The sequence below is a fragment of the Chamaea fasciata genome, unplaced genomic scaffold, assembly GCF_029207755.1.
Source record: "Chamaea fasciata isolate MVZ Bird 193981 ecotype frontalis unplaced genomic scaffold, bChaFas1.0.hap1 SCAF_6, whole genome shotgun sequence".
In the NCBI taxonomy this organism is placed as follows: Eukaryota; Metazoa; Chordata; class Aves; order Passeriformes; family Sylviidae; genus Chamaea; species Chamaea fasciata.
Window position 1 is genome coordinate 35,955,248 of NW_027094091.1, and position 21,524 is coordinate 35,976,771.

The following is a 21,524-nucleotide window of genomic DNA, read 5'->3' on the forward strand; positions in this document are numbered from 1 at the left end:
AAAAGAACTGAAAATTCAGATTTTTCCACAAACTGTTTTATCTCTCTTTTTGCTACATTGGTACACAGCGGGTGACTGGAAAGACACAGCCTTGAAATATTTAGCAGTTACAACTGAATTCCCTCTTTTGCAGAAGCTGGGTCTCTCTGCTACCAATCAGATCACCACAAAACATAAACAGAAAAATTTTGCCTACTATATTTAACAAATTGCTTCAGCAAAAAATAGTAGCATCTTTTCCCAGAAGAACTCAGATACACAGGTTGATGCTGGAAGCAGTATTTTCAACCATGATAGGGAAGTTTATTCTTTTCTGTTACATAATTTTTCAATCATCACTAACACTATTACTCTAAACAGAAAAATATTTCAAAGTTCTGCAATGAAAATTTCTTAATAACATTGTAGTTGTTAGTAAACAGATAAACCCTGCTATTTCTGCATGTCTCTGTGGTCTAAATTTCTAATTGCAAAATAAATTTGAAAATTTTTGAAGCTCCTTGTTCTTTCAGTTTCAGAAATTACTGTAAGGCTTTGAAAGTAAAAGAATCTATCACTATCTCATAATTTGTAATATTTTTGCAGGCCTCTATAAAAGGTCAGAGTAAAACTGCTTGTAATGGATTGTTTTGTCATTCTAGCAATCTTAGATTTCCTTCTTCCTCAAAACTGACCTGAGTAGCTTTCATTTTTGCAGGTCTGAATTGCAGAGAGTTAATTGTATTCTAAAAAAACTGCAATAATTTAGGACTATGGATTTTTTTTTTTATTTTTTGTTTCACAGAAGAATAAAGGAGTGTGAATGCTCAAATTTCAGAAATTATTTTTTTCACTCTACAGTAAGTTCTAAACACCGGGACAACTCCTTGTATAAACTTGAGAACTGATAGAACAAACTTATTTACAATAAACCATGCATGCTCACCTTCTACTACTCCATTCACAAAATCTCTTTCTTACCTAGCTTAGTTGAGAAACTGAAGGTTCATAAAGTGACATTTTTTTATGATCTTTTTCAGAAATAGCAAGTCTGGTGGTGGGAACTGAAAAGATGGCAAATAATCATAGTAGACTTCATTATGTGTCGCTGGCTTCCTAAATACCGGACACAGATTTCACTGTCCTAGGTGCTGTCAGCAGGAGCAGAGTGGGTTCGTCTCTTTCTCCAAGGGAGGTCTGGAGATAATCATGAGGATATTTTCACTGTTATGCAACTTAAACAAGCTTCATTCCTTGCTAAAGTAAGAAAGTAATTACATGAAATAAGTAAAGCAAGGACTGAGATGGCAAATTTTTAGGCAGCAGTTGTAGGAAAGTAGGAAGTAAGAAACTGAGCTAAAAATACAAGTCAAAATATGTAAAGAGATACGTTTTCATATTTTCATTACATTCTTGTTCATTTGTCCCTATAAAGACAAAAACTTTCATTTTTGCCAGTGGCATGAAGGGAAAATTAAAAACAGAGCTTTAAAAGCTAAAATTACAGCCAGATATTTTTAATACTACCCTTACTGTTGTTGTTTACATAGTTTAAGAACTTTCAGCTATTTGTGTTCTATTTTAATTGGAGAGAAATCTGAGCAAATCCTGTTTGAGCAGCTTTTCAGTCTGCATAGAAAATAACAAATTAGAAATCTTTTCTAATATGCCGTACTACAAAACCATATTTAATCTCATACAATATTACAGCTGAATGACAAAAAAAAAAAGAAAAACGTGCATCATATACATTTAGGTTCTTCAGTTTTAAAAAAACCACAAAACTTTCCCTGAGGTTTTGTTTTTGGTTTTGTTTTCAAAGTTAAGTGTCTACAGCAGTATTTCTTAATGTAAATGACTTCTAACCATCACAAAGTTAGAGTTTCCAGTCTTTGTGCATTCGTATTTGATAGCAATACCCAAATCATTTTAGCAAGCATGCCTACCCAGGGAAGCACTTCCACATACAGAAAAATGTTTGCTCTTTACAAATGGACATTAGAGGAGAAGAAAGGTATTTTATGCAGAAGGAAAATAGGACAATAATATTGTGCTCTTGACCTTCTCTGCTGAGCACAGCACCAGTATATATCACAATACGCACACAGGATTAACAGGTCTGAAAATAATCTTACCAACTTTCTCCCTATTCTCCATGTCAAATGTTGATTGGCTTGTAAAAAGGTTGTTCATCGGCTAAAAGCAGGAAAACTCCTGCTCCCTTACATTTGGCTGGTGAAAGTGATAAAAGTGCGAGTAGGGGTTTCTTATTTCAAGGAAGCTGAAATAAGGTTCTCAAATAAGTCTAAATAGTTCACTACAGCTGGGTTCAGATGAAGGAAAATAACAAAATGGCTCACCCTGAGTTATCAGTACCGCAAAATATTTTTACGCCAAAACAAAACCTCAGGAAAAGGTCTTTATCTTATCATAAAACACAAAGAGTTTGTTGTTCTGATTTGTGTTGTATCTAGTATGTAGCAAGATAAGTCTGTGGAAAACTAAAAACACACTTCTACAATGTGGACCCATTGTAAAGCTGGAATAGACAAGAGATACAGCAGCTTATTTGAGATTTTTTTCTTCTCTAAATACTATTTTGAGACAATAATTTTCTAATTATTTTCTGTGGTAAGTAAATATTTATAAGTAGATATTTACACAGTACTTAATGACGAAGATGAGCTGTGTGAGTAGAATAATTAAGACTGAAAAACTACCAATGCTCTCCACAGAAATATTCTTACGAGCTGGTAGTGGAGGACACTCACCTCACAACAAATTAACTAAGTTTTGTTGACAGGTAAAAGTAATACGAACTTGCATAATTACCCTTCTAAACCTATGGCCATGAATCAGAGGTCATATTTGAAATTAATATAATGAAATAATAAACTCAATATAAAGTCTTCAAAGCACTGTCTTTCCCAAGCAGTCAAAAATATGAACTGAAAGTTTCTGGAAAATATTCAACTGATGTAGCCTTCTGAAAATGGAGATGAAGAAGTGATAGAGAGGAGAAAAGTACAAAATCTGAGAAAATAAATTTTAAAGAGTTTCCAGTAAAGACAAGTTAATAAAAATATTCATTGAGTGGTCGTGCTACTTCTTCATGACTGCCTTTAAATAAACTTTGTAATGTGAAGGTGTTAAAGGACAAAAGTAGAAGAAACTTTAGAGGACCCTGAGAAAATGCTTTCTGTGAGAGATACAAATTAATTACCTGAAAATCTAGCCTATTTGTAACCATTTTCTTTCATTCATAAACATATTTAGATTTACAAGATTTTAAAGATATCTGATCCTGAAATATTAAATTTTTCCCCTTTACAATGATCACATCAGTGTATAGTATTTTTTTAGTGCATAGTATTGTTTTTGATACATTTAATACATTGTATAAGCACTAATGAGTTTTTGAACAGATTTAGAAGTGTTTTTCAAACTTCCCATGACTCTTGTACTCCTGAAACCCTTAGGTTCCTTCTAAAATGTTATTTAGACTCCATGGAAGTCTGGAGCACAGCATCCTTGCTAAGTTGCCAATAGATTATAGGGGAAAATTAGACCTTTTCTGTGACACAAATGTTTGCAAAAAAGTAGAAAAAATAAAATTATGGTCAATCTCCCATACTTCCTCTTTCATACAACACTGAAATTTATTTTTTTTTTACTTATGTTATGATTTGTCAAATGAAACAGGGAATTTTTTCTGTAACTTCCAAATCATATTGTGATCCCACTAAATAGGATGATTCCCCCTGAATGCATTGCATCAGGGCTAAAATGCTTGAAGGCATTTATGACTCACAATGGCAGAAAAAATAAAGTAGATGTCTGTGACCCCACAGCTCTCAGACTGTCCTGGACTTGTCTGAAATCAGAGGAACCTGTCAGTAGAACTCTCACTACACTCTAGCAGGTAGCCAATGCACAAATACTTATTTTTTTAGTTGTTTGAGATTAATTTACCATAAAATTAAATCCTTTGAATTAATTCAATAATGACTGTGGAGCTTTCAGACGCTTGTTATCAGCTAAAAATCAACTGGATTTTTAAACTGGTTGTTTGCAGTAGCTAGTGTCATTAGATGATCTAAGGGACTCAGTAACACTATTGGGTTGGTTGTAAAAAGTTTGATTGAAAGACAATGGCAATTTTTTGTCACTTAGTATTTTAATGGAACAATAAATTCAGTCATGTAACACAAGAAATTGCAAGCTGGAGTTCAACCGTGCTGAGTAAAGTGTGTTTCATAAATGAATAAGCATGGTGAAAAATATATCACAGTTGTGTAATAATCATTTTTCACTGGTGACAAATCCTGTATTGTATTTCTTAATAGGCAACAAATCCAAGTTAACCACCTATTCTTAAAGCCATTTCTGAAAAAAAAATCAAGGCTGATCTGTCTCCTCAGAGTTCCTCATGGGTAAGATAATAGGTGATGCCAAATATTTTTAGGAACATGACTAATGGATAACCCAAATCCTTTCCCTCAAAACAGTCTGATAGTCTCAAAAAAGTGTTGAGTACCTACGTACTAAAAATCAGGTTTCTCTGATAATTCTGGTTTACCCTTATCATTTCTCTTTTGAAATTTTAGAAAGCTAGAGGGAAAATAAGTGTGGTATCTTTGAGATAAGACTACCAGTCTCCCCTTTAATTCAAGGGTCCAAATGCTGATATGCCATTGCAATCTACAGAAGCCAGAAGTGCAAACAATTATATGATTTGTTAAATACTTCCCTTACACTTTATTATGTTAGTGTGCACATCTGCCTCTTGAGTGCAGCAAGTAAAATTTTTCAATAGTTCTCCTCGCAAATAAAATTGGCAGATCTGCCAAAACGTCCTGATTTCCCTAATGATACATTACCCTAGGATTTAGCTTGAAGTCACGTACAAGATTTTCAGTTTCTCCTGTTGAGTGCAGACATAAATGTTTAAGGGTCCCTAAGGATGGTGAGAGACACTGGAAAGAAACACAATCACTATGAAGATGATGAAAATATTGAAGACTGGCCAACATAGATAATAAATGACATAAAAGAAAGACCTTGTTCTCTAATGCTCCCTGAGAGCTATTGTAAGCACTGCTCATGTCAGCCAATTGGCCAGTAGTGGAAAGAGGATTCACACTGTCTGGGTGCACCAGGTAAATAAAGATTTTCATCCAGGAAAACCATCTTTTCATTGCTGTGTTCTGTAGGGAAATTTAATTCCATAACATTCTGATCTCCTCACATTTTGCTTTGTTGGACATAAATTTAGCCCCTTTTTTTTTTTCACTTTCCCATACAGCTGCTCTAGTATGAAGTACAGGTGGATCTGACATCCTCAACTTTAACAGTCTGCTGGCTAGCACAGGGCAGGACGCTAGAAAGCCCTCAGAGACAGACTGTGGCCATGCTCAGTGACAGGCAGCTGAGCTTCCTGGCTTCTCTCACCACACTAGACAGGGCATTAAAATTGATGTGAATTCTTTCACCTCAAGTATACTGTAGCAAAATACTTATCTTTTAATAAATAAGAAAATTCTTATTGAAAGAACATTTTAATATCGGCTTTACTGATTTGCAAATCTCCTGAGGTCTGTTTCCTGTTTATTAGAGTATACGGGAAAACTTCTACTGTCAAAACAAGAGTATGGAAAAAAAAAAAATTAAAAAAAAAAATTAAAAAACTAAATACCACCCAAGTTTAAATAGGTCATTGCTTGTGGAAACTGCATTCCTAGTTCTTATATTAATAAAACAAGGACATTCAAAATTCAAGCTTTTTCTAACAAAATTGATTTCTCTACAGTGCAGAATCATGAACAAAAGACACTTTAATATTCTAAGTAACAATATCATCTGACATTTATTTTACTGACTTTTTCAACAGATCTCTTTAATAAGCAAGTTAAAACTTTGTTTTCCTTGGAAAGCCTACCTTAGTTAAGGCACCTTAATACGCTGCATTTAATTTCATATTATTAGACTTAAAGACCAAAGTCTTAGCATTTTTCTTGACTAGCTGATATGGTTGAGCCTACAACAATCTTATCTCCAGTAGGACTTCATTGTGGCTTAATCAGCATAGGTTGTCTAAGTCTGGATTAAGATAATACTTTCTTCCTCTTTGGAAGATGCAGTTTACAGGTTTTAGACTGAGAAAGGAAGTGTAAATATGCTTAGACCAGGAATATGTCTACTGCAACAGAAGAACTTTAGTAGTCTTTCAGTAGATAGGCAATAGATGAGCATTAGTTCTTGATTAAAAGGGATAATACATATTGGAGGAAAAATTGAACCCTTTCTACTTTGAGAGGGTACACACTGGGGACAAACTAAAATCCCAGATTTTGAGAAAAAGTGAAACATACTGGATATGAGTAATTTCTCTCAAATTTCTTGCTCCCTGAACATCTTTTAATACTGGATTACAAGGCCTCATCTGACTTTTGTGTTGACTTGAACTCACATCTACAAAAACTTCCTTTTGAAGGGACAGTTTTACATTCTGAATCTCTGTGTGAATGTAGTGATGTGACCCTGAGGAATGGTTTGTGCTGTTGGAGTCCCAATGTCCGCTGTGGCTCAGTGTCTTACAATAAATCACACAAAGATAAAGCACACACAGTCTCCACAGAGATGGTTGGAGTCAGTGCTGCACAGGCTGGAAATCTTCTCATTTGAATTGGAAACAGAATCTGTTAGCTTCCTAAAAGGAAATACTGTGTGTAGACTTGCCCACTGAATGACTGCACTAAAATGCTAAAACTAATATAATCAGAAACATTTAGCTATAATTTTTGCAGATACCATTGATAGTACAGGCTTCCCAACTCTAATTGTGTTTTGCATTTGTTTAAGGTTTGAAATAATTGGGCCTGGTCTTAATTGTGCCGGTACAACAACAAGTTACAGAGTTCTTATACTGCCTTGAAATACTTTCAACGAAACTTAATTGTCTGATTGAGTTACTGTATATTCTTTAAACACACAAAGGGAAAGAGAATTAATCAAATTACTTTCTTTTAAATAAGGAGAAAAGCTTTCTCATGGAAACTTTGCAATTGTTCTGGAGAAGCTTTTTTGAGTGAGGTGCCAAGGATTCACATTTGCTGTGCCCCAACCTGCTGTCCCACTGCTGAGTGCCAGATGGAGAAAGAGCAGGTCTTCTGCAGACTCTGATATCTACAGCTCAAACCCCAACCTTTCACAAAGCCACGAGAAAGACATCCATTAGTGCCAGTTCTGTGTTTGTTTATGATATTTATAACTTGAGGAAAAGTGCATTGTTATTAAAGGTATTAGCTAGAAGGGCAGCAAAAAAAAGCCGAAGAAGATGGGAGCCTTGGAGGTAAAACCGTCAATAGCTAGCAGTCTACAGTTTAGAGGAAAAAAAGTCTGAAGGGGGATATGATTTGGCTTCACAAAGTCATTTATGTATTGTGAGCTAAGAAGAGAACTGTTGTTCAGCTGGTCATTCTGGATAAGAATCAGCAACATCCATGAAACTAGTATAAAGTTGGCATAAACAGGCAAAAAAGTGATTCTTTTCTCAGCAGGTCAGGAAAGTTCAGAGCCTATTGTCCAAGGATGTTGTGGAGGAAAGCAGTAGAAGATGCTCAACAAATTTATTAGAAAAAATAGGTCCATAAATGGATTCCTAAACGACTGGGAAGGTTGTTCCCTCTAATATCTCAAGTGTATCAATCATGAATGCTGGAGAAGCACAAGTTAAAAGAATCGCATGACATGGTCAGCCTTTCAATCTCTTCTTAAATACCTCGTAATGTTGCTTTTTGAGGCAGCATTCAATGTTGGATAGACGCCAGCCTCATCCAGTAGAGCACTTCCTACATTCAATGGTCTTTGGGCATGACTGGGAAGGAAAAGTGGTGTGACAAGGGTTTTAAAACTGAACTGAAAGTGAAAAGCAGTTCGGTTTCATAAATAATGTGAAAACCATTACTTCCAACAATGACAGTTAACTGTTTCTGGAACTGCTTGCTCCATAGTCATGGTGTGATTCGCAGGGTACCTGCAGAGGACCAGGAGCTGGACTCAATGATCCTTCATAGATTGTCCACTGAATCTGTTACTGTTAAAGTTTTGAAAAATTTTTAGACATGCGTATCTTCAAAAATGAATAAAGTGTTCAAGAAGTTTTCATCCTGAGGATTTAAAAACACTAAAAAACACCAACAAAAGCAAAAAAAACCAACCAAACAAAAAAACCCTGAAAACAAACAAACAAAAAAACCCCCAAAGTCCACTTCAGGATCACTTTGTGGTGGTGAAGAAAGCCTAAAATTGGTCAGAAGACTTGCATATCCTGCAGATATATCAGCTTGAAAGTTTATTTTTCACAGAAAACTTCCTGAGACTGTCTGAAAAAATGGAAAGAATGTTTGTACATTTGAAGTAATCTTTTTCAGAGAGCTATCTAAGCAAAAAAAATGAGAAAGCCTGTCTGTAGGTGGAATTAGACTGTAGGATTTTCCAAGTCCCAGACCCACATCCATTTCACAAATCTAAGTGTATCGTTTTGTACTAGAGGGAACAAAATCTGCTTGCCCCTAAAGCATATTGGTGTGGTAAAAATAGCAGAGAAGGATTTTTAATCCCTTTTAAGTTTTAAGATTGCTTGTTTCCAAGATAAGGAACATGAGGTTCACAAGTTGTGTAAGACTTTCCAGGCAGGAGCTGTCAGTGTTGGAGAAGAGCAGGATCCTGCCAGGGAGCCCAGCTGTGCCCCAGAGCTCTCCTGGCGCTGGATGGATGTTTTGCCCACAGTGAGTACGAAAGATGGGAACTAACAGCACATCTGAGTTTGCAGTTAGACCTGGGCTTGGATGCCAGCATGCACCTGTCACTGAGGTCTGCAAAACTGCAGCAGACACAGCAACAATACAAATTATTGCACAAAACAAACTGTCTAAATAAAGCAATAAGTCTACAGGATTTTCATGAGCACAGAGAATTTTAGTCTCCATAATAATAACACAATTTCTGGAACCATATTCAGATCTTGCCCAAACTGTACCACTGTAAGTGAATTTCCATGTCTCTGAGCCTTTCCCTCAAAACTTTTTATTTTAATGTTAGTGGTTCAATTGGATTCCTTGGGGTTTTTTTATTTTACACTCATCGTAACATCGGTCAATTAAAGAAACTTAGATAACTTTATCACCAATTCAAAATTCCATTTCCATTCTCCTTTGTGGAACCGCTTAGCCTGTCTCTGATATTGTTTCTCTCTGTTCAGTCAGCTTATCCAATCTTGGCTGTTTCCTCTTGTATAATCTTCCATGTTTGCAACCCTTGGGGGACCCGCCTTTCATTTTTATTGCCCCACCCACTGGAAAGTTCTTTGCTTGCTATTTTATTTTAAAGCTTTCAAATTTTTAGTAGTCTGACTTATTTCCTCTCCATCTATCAAGTGTTCTGAAAGAAAAAGAAAAAAAAGAAAAAAATATCCATTAAAGAAATGGTACTGTATTCATACTGATACTCTTGAATTTAGGTCTGCATGGCAAAGAGATCTGAGCTCCACAATGTACAGAATAAAGGTCTATGGAAAAAGCAATCCACTCCTTTCTTCACCATGGAAATACCAAGTCACTGTAGGTTCACAAATGGGTTTTACTTCAAAGCCGCATGTCATGCAAAATAATGAGTTGTTAACTGTGACATTTAAGAAAAGGATTACTGTGAACTTATTTTAAAAGGTAATCTTATTTCTCTTACTCATGGTGACTCATTGGTTATGACATTTGATTTAGAAACATACCATATAGAGATAACTGCTCAGGGTGTTATTCGTAATCAGTGTCTGACAAACACTGAGTACCAGGAAACCAAGACAACGGAGGTTGTCTGCTATGGTTGTTTTAAGGGCATAGGAGGAGCACATTTTGTTATAATCTTTGACCTTTCAGAAAAGGATTATGGAACAGGCAACCTGATAAATATTATTTTGGAACAAACAAAGTGAACAAAAAAAAATGAGGTTTGGTCTTCCACCAGAAAAGAAATGCTCATATTTAAACCTATGTAAATTGTAGGTTCATTTTGTTTCACAGCAGAAAAAAAATGAAACTTCAAATTTATGGAAGTCTATCAGGGATTTAGAATCTAGAAGAGGGATGACCTTTTTTTTAATACTGCCAGCTTCTAAAATAAATATGGAGGAGGAAAGAAATAGTCAGTACATGAAGATGAATGTTGTGGGATATGATTTGGGGGTGAAAGAACAGTGCATCACTGCATAAAAATGCCATACATACTAAATGCAAACTGCTTGTGAGATGTCAATGGACATCATCCTGATCAACATCACAGAATGTCATGAAGCCTGTGTGACTCCTGCAGCAATCATGTGAAACAGCCCAGCAACAGAGTTATAACAGAAATTGTCAATTGTTTGGGGGCTTTCAAAATTAACAGGTGTATTGTGTTTGCCCACAGAGATATTATTAAAATTTTTGAGGCCAACGAAACCTGTCTTGACTAGTCAGATCCCTCTGAACCTTCTCATGAACTCTAACTGAAGTATTGAGAGAAATAGGTCAATCAATCTATCTATATGTTTTAAATATATGTATGGCAAACTGTATATCATGGATATTTAGACTCAGGAGGAAGGGAAGAAATGTTCCAGACTCTACTAAAACAGGGCAAATTTCTGAGTAAAAAATTGAAGCTCAAGTTTGTCACAACAGTGGGAATGCAGCAGCCCTTCGCTTGGACACCAGACAAGACAACAAATGCATCTGAAACACATACTGTATGGCCAAAAAAACAATTCTTCCCTTCTTGTGTCAATGCAAATGGAATAAACATTTCTTTCAATAGATAGTTTTCTAATATCATTGAGTTAAAATGTGTCTAAACTGAACTACATATTTTTGTATATGTAAAGAAAAAAAACAACGAATACCAAAATGCTCAACAAGGTACAGTCGTGGCTTCCAAATGTCTTCCCTTTTTGGTATCGCGCTGATTTATTTGGCTTATAAAATCTAGAATGCATTATAATATGTCAAATTTTGACAAGTCAGAATGATAAAATTTAAAAGGCACTGTTTATGAGCATTCTAGTTGGAACATATATTTCATTTTTGCTGTGAATTTGCCTTCTTAAATGCTTTCCTATAAAGCGTAGAGGAACACTATGTTCCATCCATATGTGTCTGTAACATCCACTTGAGGTAAAGCACTGTTTATTTTAGGATCCATTTGCCATTGAACTGAGGAGGGAATGTGATACACTTATAGATTCAGTTGTGGCCTGAGAAGGGCAGGCGATAATGAGCTGTTATCATCTTTCTTTAGTATTTTAGCAAAACAAAAAATAGGTTTGGAAGATTTCTCATGTGAAATGTTCCTACCAAATATTAGATTAGATGCTTTCGGTCTGTTATGATAATATTGCTTTCTGGAGCCTCTTTTCAGACGGACAGCTGCTGTACTTTGGCTAAATAATTAACAAAACATTCGACTAAAGATATCAACTTATTTACTAGACCTTTGTTGAGCTATTTAACATAATAAAAGAGAGACAGTATTTATGGTTTGTTAAGAAAACACCTTATTTTTAAAACATTTTTAGCAAACAGATAGAGAACACCTACTGGTGGCCCCATGGGTTTACCCAGAAAGGAGAATAACCTAGCCCATCAAGTACCCTGAAATATAGTTACACAACACAAAGTTTTCTTACCAAGTTGCTAGAGCATGAAAAGAGAAAGAAACAAGTTTGGGGTGGTCAAGAGAATGTGTCTTGACTGACCACTTGGCCAGCCAGCATGTGCTTTCTCCTCTTGGCCTGCCAGTTTGGGCTAGCAGGTTTTTTATAGGTATTCAGACACATATGTGTAAGTATATATAGACCTTATTAGCCTGTAGAGAAGCCAGCCCTGAGCCAGTCCATAGTTGTCATCACAAGCATACTCTACCCCATTACAGATAAAGAGCCCTTCTGTATTTGGAAAGATAAGGAACAAACCGCAGATACACATGGATGTCTCTGCCAGAGAAAGCTGTGGCCCAGCACAAACAGTACCAAGGAGGACCTGATAACCCCAAAGGACCTGACTCCCCATCATCAGTTAGAGCAGTCCCCATAATATCGAATACTGCCTCTGCTGCCTACTTCTTTTACCTGTTTGGCCTGGGTAATGAAGAATTAATATTATAACTATCCTTTCATTTTAGGCCAATCGCCAACAGAAAAATGTCTTGATGGTAACATTTTAAGACCTAAAGAATAGGTGCAATGACTTCAAAGATTTTCAGTAGCCTGTAAAGCTGTATTAAACAAGCTAAAAATACTTCATAGAGTAAACAAGATTAACAGGAGCATCAGAGCTTGTGCTATTGGTTTTTTGCGTAACATGCCACGGTGACACCTGTACTGTGGAAATGAATAAAGAAGAAACTATAAAAGAGACTTGCATTTTTAAGACCCATCATGTTATTGGTAACATATTTTCTAATGAATCATTATTTTCAGATTCTATCTTCAGCCAGAAGAAGATAATTCCAAAACATGATATAATCTTATCCATTTTAGGGTAAATATAAACATTATATATTAGTAAATTTAATTTTTTATTTTTATGGATTTAGGAGTACTGAAATTGGTTTAACTTTAAAGTATTTTACAGAAAATTTTTATTATTTTTTGTCAAAGATGTTTAGAGGCAGCAACAAATTCTGCACTTTCTACTTACTTTTTTATTTACTTTACCTCCTACAAATATAATTCTGTGGAGATCATCAATACTGAGAAACGTGTGGAAAAGCCTTCCAGTGGAGCAACTTTAAAGAATGAATCATCTCATTTCCAGAAGACAAATCAAGCAGTGCTGGCCATGTGGTGGAAAATATAGGCAATCTGGCTGGATGCATTATGTCTATTTAAAGACACAACTGGAAACTAAACGGGAAGTTTGACACTTTCATGCGTCACAAGTGAAAAGGCACAATACTGCCCTTGTACAAAGAAATTGGGGGCATGGTGCTTAGAATTATGGGCAGCATTCTCTTATTACTTGTGCACATTACAGGTAAGAGTTGCATCATGTAATTCAATTGATTAGCTGTTCCCTCCCTTCCCAGTTTGCTCCAGAAGTTGGCATACATTTCATTAACATCTCCAGCCTCTAAACACAACACGAGTATTCAAGTAAAATGCTTTAATTATGTGGCTATGTTTTTTACTTAAGTAGCAGTTACGAAAGAATGAAATATTTTGTTGCCCCAGTGTTTGCACTATTCTTCACTTTCTGCTAGCTGAAAAGTTTCAATATTATACATGTGGCACTTTTCAAAACAAAACGCCAATTAAAAATAAGTGGAACATGGAGAAATTCATGTTCTGTGGAACATCGAGAAATTCATGTTCCATGGAACAACAAATTGTTTCAAATCAGTGGTACAGAACTGAATTGGCAGCATTACAGTTATTAATGCTGCTTTCTCAGTTAATCAGGAGAAACCTCTTTCTGGCAGCTTTCTGTGTGTATTTTTATTGCTCTCTGTGACACATATATACAATATAGAGTATAAAATGTAACAATATGGATATGAAGCAAAGGCCTGACAAAAATGTACTTTTTATGAACCACAAAAAGTATTTTGTAAATGCTGAGATTCATTGTGGTCTACAATAATTCCTGTTCTTAATTTGTGTTGTAATTTGTTCTTTTCTTCTTGTACTTCTAGTATTATGATGTTTGTCCCTTTCTAAGTGGTATAATTGTGCTTTGGAAACCTGCATTAGTTCCTTTCATATAAAAACATATATTGACATTCCTACGTACAAACTTGGAAACCCTTAATTTAATTTTGATTTTAACCCTTAATTTGCAAATTTTTGTATTATTTTTACCTGTTCAGAACACATGTAGACTACAGAAACAGTGGAGATGGATACATATTGTGATGGAATGCGGTGCATGGATCTACCATACGAAAGTATACTACTCTGATACATGACAACCTGTAGGAACAACTGCTGACGACAGGGAGAAGGAATTCTGCTGTCCTGGGATATTCTAGAATACGTGGTTTTATTGCATGGGTCGTGGGTAAAAAAGGGCCTTGCCTTCAGCCACCATCCTTGGCTGAAGGGAAGTCCCAGAGAGAGCGGGAGAATGAACAAGGGGGTAAAAGTTAAGAGAGAAAGGAGCGAGGGAGCAAGGTGGCAGGGGTCAGGGAGCAGAGGGAAGCGGTATGAGCAGAGCGAAGAGCAAGGAATTAAGAGGAAGAAGTAAGAGAGGAAGAAGGAAGAGCCAAGAGAGGTAGAAGTAAGAGAGCGAGGTCCTTGTTACAATGCATTATATCTCTTTTTGTGATGAATATTCTAATCTACAGTGAACAACCAATACAAGACACAAAATCCCACAGAATCTACATATAGCCTATAAGAACTACTACATTACCATTTTATGTTATATTTTAAACTCTATAAACTACTCTTTAGACTTTCCTGTTTTGCTACATTGACTTTGGATCCCTTAGCCAGCAGAAAGGAATTGTTCAATCAAAAGGGATTCTTCTTCAGCTGGCTAGGCTATTGTTTTCAGGTTATATAGTAACTAAGACTCGGTATCCTACAACTCAAAGTAAGCTTCCATTTCTATTTCGATTATAGGCTTCATATTTTCAGAATCTTTTGCTAAACGATCATATTTACAAGGTCTCCCTGATTCTTCTTCCCCAACAACAACCTAATTTGCACTTTACGTGTTTCCAACTCTAACTTAGAAGTTTGCTCTAGTGATTTTTGGAAAATCTGTTCATGTTGTGGTTTGCTCATTTTGGATTTGATTCCAGCATAAAGCCTCCTTTGCAAGAAGTAAAACTTGTTCTAGCTGCTCATAAAAATTTCCCCAGAAGTGTTTATAAAAGCTAATAAAAAAGAAAGTGCTCATTATTTTTGATAAGCAGTGAAGGATTGGAAATACATATTTCAATAACAGAGCTAAAGCTATTTGGGAGTAAAGAAGGATATATATGCATTTTTAAACTGATAAGTGTTTCTTAAACCATGAATTTTCATGAGTCACTTACCTCAAAGTTGAAAACTTTAAACCTTTCTTTTAGCTATGGTTAAGTGGAGGGAAAATATACCAAGTCCCAGCTAATGTCAAATCCAGCTTTAAAATATTGGGATTTAAAGGATGTATAATACCAATAAGTCTAAAACTATTAGGGCTTCCTAGTGAGAATATACAGGACTGGTTTATGTAGTTTTTGACAGAGAACTTAAATTAGCCCTGCAACATGGATGGTGTAACTTTTCCTGCTGCCTGGGAAAGAAATGCTGTCAAGCTCTAAGTTGTGGTGATGGCACTTAGTCTGCATGAGTCTAATAAAAGGGCAGAGTGTATGCATGTTTCTCCGATTTTAGATTTTTTTTCTCTTGGTCAGAACTTTGAAGTCTTTTTAAAGCTTTGTTCTCTTCCTCTTTTCCAGGCTAATAAAAAGAATTATTATTACTACCACATTTGTGTCTCTTGGATTTTATTTTGGCTAATGCAAGCATTTTTACAACATGATCTTGGACAAAGGAGCAATTAGAATTAAGGAGCCTTATCCAACAATTACAGCACTTATTGCAATTATAATAGTAACTTAGTAAGTTGATGACTTACTGAGTTACCCAAATGATAAATTTTTATTTTGTTTTTAAAGTCATGAAAAGCTTAATGCTAGAGTTTTGTAATGAGCCTATGGTAACCAGATTTGTAGTCTGAAGCCTTCGTCTGCCACACTGTTAGCCATCAAAAGAGCCCTGTCCTACCAAGCTTTCTATTTTCACAACAGGATATCTGGTTTCTTTTATGAGGATACAGCTATGTTAATTTGGTTTAGTGGTTTGTTGGAGGTAAGCATGCTCTTCACAGCACAAACACCAAAATCCCCTTAAAGCAGTTCCTTGTTAATAGCTGGGGTCTGATTGGCAGCATTGCATTGTAAAGTGTGATTTGGTTGGATAAATATGTTTAGTCTAGTAAGCACTTTAGTGATTGAGTGTCTGTTAATGGATAAAGGTGGATTATGGTGAAACCTCTACAGGCTGTCATTGAGCACTTAGAGTTGTGAGATGTCATGGGGGGAATGGAAAAACAAACCGGCACTGTGGAAAACCTCACCAACTATAAAATATTTTAAATATTTGGTGCCATTTCAGCATTTAGGTTTAAAATCATATTTCACTTGAGGAAAACAAAGCAGAGCAGACTGTGCAACTCATTGCCTTCTTGCTTGGCCCTAAAGAAAGCAGACCCATTATATGCATCTGGGCATATTCAGAGAGAGATCTTTTTGAGCACATGACAGTCAAAAGCCACCAGGTACCTGGAGGGTAGGTGCAGAGTAGCTATAATTTTTCTTAGGTGTGTACTGTAAATCTTTTAATGCACCAAGAAGCAACGCAAGCCTATGCAGTTTTATAAAATGATATGCTTGCTAGCAGCTGTACAAACCCATTTCTTTTTTTAACACCTTCTCCAAAACAAAGGTTTTTGCAATGCCACCCTTCCTCCTTCTCCTTCTAAACACTTAGAGGAAGATCTTTCTTGCTTTTAAAAAAGGTAATCTGATCCTCCTTACAAACCACCAACAAATGTCACTTTTTTCCTCTGCTCAGGTGTACACAGCTTTTTTATGAGGTGTTAAATATCAGCTTACTTGAGGACTTGAAATGGCCTTAAGGCCAAGTGGCAGATACTCAGGCACATACACAGAGAGTCTCCGTTTCTGGTGGGTTTTAAAACCAGTGTGTCCCTATTGATGGCCATGATATGATTTGTAATGTTTGATTATCAAACTGCAAAGTATGGCCTAAAGTAGCAGGTGAATCATACACCCAGACTATTTTAGTGTTCATACTTAGACAGAGATTTAGTATGTCTCTTTAAGCTGTTAAGCTAAAAGTTTCCTTGGCTTCTCATGGGATATTTTTTGGGTGAGTAGAAGATTGTTATCAAGGAAAAGCCTGGAAATCTTCCTTCTCTTCTCTTTTCTGGTCTCTTTTATTCTTTTCTTTACAAAGATATCAGACCCATGCCTTGCAGTTAATAGCTACCATGTGTCAGTATATGTTCAAGGCCACAAAATTTAAAAAAAACTCTTGTGAAAATTTTAGAGCGGAAAACTTATTCCTGCTTAGCTTAGGGAAGCTTCTTGCAGCTTCACTGTAAACCAAAATGTTTCACACGCTTTGTTCATCTGGTTAAGACTGCATCCACAGGAGGTTTACCTTCTGGTCAAGTCCAGGTTAACTGCAGGGGTAGAGGCTTTTCCATGAGTTATGGTCTTTACTGTAGGTGCTCTTCTAAAATATATATTAAATCTCAAATGTATTTCATGGACTTGAAAGGAACCTAATGATTAAATCAGTTCTTTCTATTATGCTATCCTAAAAACAGGCTAGATGGTTATAAAAGTTATTTCTGGCTGAGTGTCATCCTGGAGATGAAATTCCTCACTGGGATCCATGCAACCACTCCCACACTGCAAAAATTTAACACAGAGAGAAACAGAATTGTAGAAAATCTTTTCCTGTGCTTCTTATCACAACTCTTCTTTCTTGAAGGAGATAATAAATCACCATTGTAATTATTAGTTTCATATAACACAATTGCCTCAAGTCACAGAAATCGTGCTCTTGGCTGATAATTCTATCTTAATAATAAGATAGAAAAAGGGAAAGATTTTTTTATTAATATGTAAATATGTGTTTTGTTGGATACACTCTTTTTGATTTAGATACTGCATGTATGGTATTTGCAATATAGTTTTTAAATCATGAGCAATTTTTACACTTGAAAACTGCAGACTGACAAGACATGAATGAGTTAGATGATTGCAGAAGTGTAATTTAAAGGTAAAATGAAGGATGGAGAAGGTAAGGGGGAAAGTAAGCTGTCTGAAGAAATAGAAGTAAGCAAAAGATTCAGTGAGACAGAAGAAGAAGCTGAATATAGATGTCTTATAAGTGAAAACAAATATTAAGAATGCACTGATTCTAGAGACAATCAAATATTTTGCAGTAAATCTTTTTGGTTTTGTGTAATGGAGCTGGGAATTCAGTAACAAATATAACCTCAGGGAGCTTTAATTCTATGCCATGGACAACAAATTTACTTTAGAATGTTTTAAAAGAAAATTTAGAAATATTGGCTGGATTATAAATGTTTGGTAATGTTATTAGTCTAATGAGAAATATGAATGTGATCCATGAATTTAGGAATTTTGGGATCAGTACCTTAAAGTAATGCCAATGACTCTTAGAATAACAAAGCTCTTTTTCTAGAAGTTAGACACAGCTGCAGACACTCAGGCCATCTTGGACTTCTTTTGCTAGTATTTCCAGTTTTGCTCTTGCACCTTTATTTTTTTCTAAAATTAATAATTTTGAGATTTAGAAGTGTTTTTCTCTCCTAAGTTGCTGCATAGTGCATTCATGTTAAAGACAGGATGAAAAAACCAGACTGGCTAAACAGGGGAAACAGTAAAAACTGCACATAGGGAAAGTGCTCTAGGTGCATGAACTAATCAAACAAGAGAAAACAGACATTAAAGAGCAGGTAAGGAACTAATCTAAACTGCTGTAATTTTAAGTAGTAGCATTCCTAAACTGGAGGCAAATTTTTTAAGCATAAATGGTTCCTTAATATTAAATAAACACATACATACACACAACATATACACAGATACTAGCTGGGGTTTTTAGCTGGGTAACTGGGTTTTTAGTTTTGGTTCACAACTTTGGCAGTAGTTTTCTTATCTTGCTCCAGTATAGTTTTTCTGCTTTGGTTGGCCTTAACCACAACACTGTACCTCTGTTCCTGACCTGCAGGTGAAATATGTGCAGCTTTTGCAAACCTTTTTCACAAAAGCCCAGCAGGCATCCAAACACTTTCAAGCAATAAACAAGACCCCACAAACAAAAGCAAATTAAACCTTCTACTTCTATTCATAAAAATATATATGCGGCTTTATTTAACCAATCAGATGGATATTTGTGACACATGAAATAACTTGGTGGTCTTAACCCAACTCCAACTGGACAGCTGTTTGGAACATAAAATTCTCCACCATAATTGGCTTTAACCAGCATCCTTGTCAGTGAAATAGCCAAGTTTTCTGGGGCCACAGAGATTTCCTCATAGCCTAGAGGTGGTTCTTCTAGATTAAGTATGTGGGTGGCCTGTTGATAGTGGTACAATTTAAAATAACTAAAAAAAGCCTTTATACTGTTAGAATTTTTCTGCATTACGTCTTTAATTTTTTTACAGATCAGGATATAATTCTACTCCTGAGATTTTCCTAAATGTTAAATTTGTAAAATGTAATGTATATTAAAGTTGAAAAGTGTTTTGGAAACTGTGAAATAAAGTATCCTTTGGCAGCCAATAACAAAATAATATAAAGATACCAGAATTTAATTCAATCTCTAAAGCAATACTCTTGGTTTTTCCCTAAAAAAAGAAAAAGAGAGAGAGAGAGATTTAGAACCAAACTGGTTTATATTAGTGGAAAAGGAAGTGCCACAATTGCCACCTAGTTAAACCCAGATCTCCAAATTTATCCTGTGCTGGGAACAAATAAATTGTGGAAATGGAATGAAACTCTAGCCAATCATCTGAATAAATGGTGAAGTATTCTAAAAGAAATCTTAGAAATTCCAATCTCAAAACACAAAATAATGAAGACAAACATACCTCACTAAGATTGAGAAAGTGTTCAGAAACATTGTGGACAATGCCAGCCTCGAATATACACTGCCTTTGCCTCGACTGATAGGACTATCACACATAACCTCAGAATATAAATTTTTATAAGCCCAAACACAATACGCCATAGAAAGTATCTGAGATAGCTCCAAACACTGCGAAATGAGACGAGTGAAATGTAGAAATTATTACAAAAACAAGCGTCAAATTCTCTAATTCCCTGTAACATGTACAATTCCTTGGCACCAAATATAACATATAACCTGTCTGAAACAGTAAAGATTTGCACTCACTTTGCACTAATGTAAATGCCTGTGCAGGGCAGTGGATATTTTGGTCCATAACGTGGAATTGTTTAAGTGCTACAAGAGAAATGTTACTGTAACAATATTTTTTGAGAGTCTGCCTACTTTTTTTTCTTTCCCAGTTATTGCTTTTTAAAGAAACACCTGTTTTATTTGCCTTTTATATTCTGCCTTGTGTTTGAGCCCTTGACAAGCTGAGGGGAAAATGTAGGTTTCATAACATGCTGTGGAAAAAGGAGAGGTAGGATGGGGATTCTTCATATTAAAAAAAAATAATAATAAAATAACAAAAACCCTGTTAAGTCAGATGGGCCCATTCTTTGTACTGCTCCCAAGGCCTATCAGAAGAGTACTGTACACAAACAAAGCTCGGTGAAGAGGAAGCAGCTGCAGGGGTGATATAGAGCTCCTTCTTATAAACAAACAGCACCAACAAATCTGTTTGAGCATGGATATTAGATTTGCTGACTTTTGCTGACTTTTGCTGACATCACCATGGGAGATAAACATATTACAAGGAGTGGAACAGCTTGCTTGCTTGAGAGGTTGCCAGATGTGATAAGTGAATGGCAAAGTGGCAAATGAAGACAGGGTGCCCATCCTGACAGTCTCAGCCGTAGCTGAGAGTTGTGACTTGGTGAAGTGTTGTAGTGAGCATTACTAGGCTGGAACAAGTGGATAAAAATGAACTATGAACCTCCTTTTTTCTAATGGCAAAGAGCTAACAGCTGCTTCCATCTGGGAACTGTGTGAAAGTGCCTTACAGCTGTACAATAATAAACATCTAAAAACTCTGCACAGCCCACTGATCCATTTACATTCTTTCCCAATCTTTCCCCTCATTAAACAGTAATCTTCCTCCTAATTATATTTCATCAATCTGTTGTTTATGGAACTCTAGATTAAATGGCAAACATTGGAACAAAAATAAACTTATAATTAGTTGTCTTCTACTCACCCCTCCTGCCTTTGTATTAGCAAGTGCATCATTATCAGACCCGGGGGGTTTGGTGAGGCAATCAGTTTACATGGTGCACTTTTGGCAGCAAAGAATAAGAAAACATTTGTAGCTGCATAATATGATTTACCAGCCCTAGGGCTCCAGGGTCTACACTTCCATAAATATAAGTGACAAATTATCAATAAATCATTCCCCGGTCTACCATATTGCATAATGTTTATTGAAACCCAGTTCTAATAAATATAAAAGTCACCTTTTTTATCCAAAGCATGAGAAACAAAAATGACAGCGATTACAAACAGAAATGAAAAATGAGAAATAAGTCCCTTCACAAGCAAGGAACCCTTTATTCCCTCACATCCTGAGCGCCTCAGTGTTGTCGGCCTCTAAAAACTGCCTTGGAGCAGATACAACTTTCAAATGGTGATTTTACTCATTGATTATAATAAACATTGTTTTTTCTGGGGTTGTTTGTTATGCTTATCATTCTCACATCTGGTTCCCAATCTCTGAAGAAATCAGTCAAGTGCA